The 518-nt window shown below is 43.8% G+C and overlaps 1 protein-coding gene across 4 annotated transcripts in view; it reads right to left on the bottom strand.

The window, feature by feature from the left end:
• LOC121327033 (carboxyl-terminal PDZ ligand of neuronal nitric oxide synthase protein-like) overlaps positions 1–269 on the bottom strand; it is a 114,373-nt gene extending 114,104 nt beyond the window's left edge. For all 4 annotated transcript variants that reach the window (XM_041270803.1, XM_041270805.1, XM_041270806.1 and 1 more), the window contains exon 1: positions 1–269. This exon is cut by the window's left edge and continues 220 nt beyond it. The gene's annotated coding sequence lies outside the window, so the exon portion shown is untranslated.
• Between the last annotated feature and the right edge of the window lie 249 nt (positions 270–518).

The raw sequence follows: 518 nt of genomic DNA, 5'->3' as shown, positions 1-518 counted from the left end.
GTATCCCGCTGAAAGGTCACAGTAGCATCCTGTCCAATAGATACCCCTGTAACTTTGTAGCAACTGTAAACCACACACGATGACTAGCGTTCACAGTTGAATAAAACAGCTGTGTTACTTCAGTAAACAACGTTCCTGCACTATATTGCAAAACAAGGTCCTGGTGATTATAATTCCTTTGAAACAGAATATGTGAGATGATTTTCCAGGGTACAGATCGATGCCTGCGTTTCTTCACTTTACAGCAGCGCCATGTCTGGTTTACACACACTCGCCGATGGACAATTCGGGAAGAGACGCCGATTGGTCGGATGTGGGAATTCCATCTGTTTCCATTGGCCATAAGTTACATCGTGGATTTGTGGGCGGGGAAACTGATTCCTTATCCTCATTCATTTTAACCTTACCATCAAGAGATGCGTTGTATGACACCTAGTGGTAACAGAGCCACTGGAAATGTGGAAAGCAAAGTTAGCTCTTCCCAGAATTCATCAAGAGATAACATGAGCTATGGTGAG

The sequence above is a fragment of the Polyodon spathula genome, chromosome 14 (genome assembly GCF_017654505.1).
Source record: "Polyodon spathula isolate WHYD16114869_AA chromosome 14, ASM1765450v1, whole genome shotgun sequence".
NCBI classification, from domain to species: Eukaryota; Metazoa; Chordata; class Actinopteri; order Acipenseriformes; family Polyodontidae; genus Polyodon; species Polyodon spathula.
Note: the sequence above shows the minus strand (reverse complement) of the source record. Positions and strands in the feature narration are given on the sequence as shown.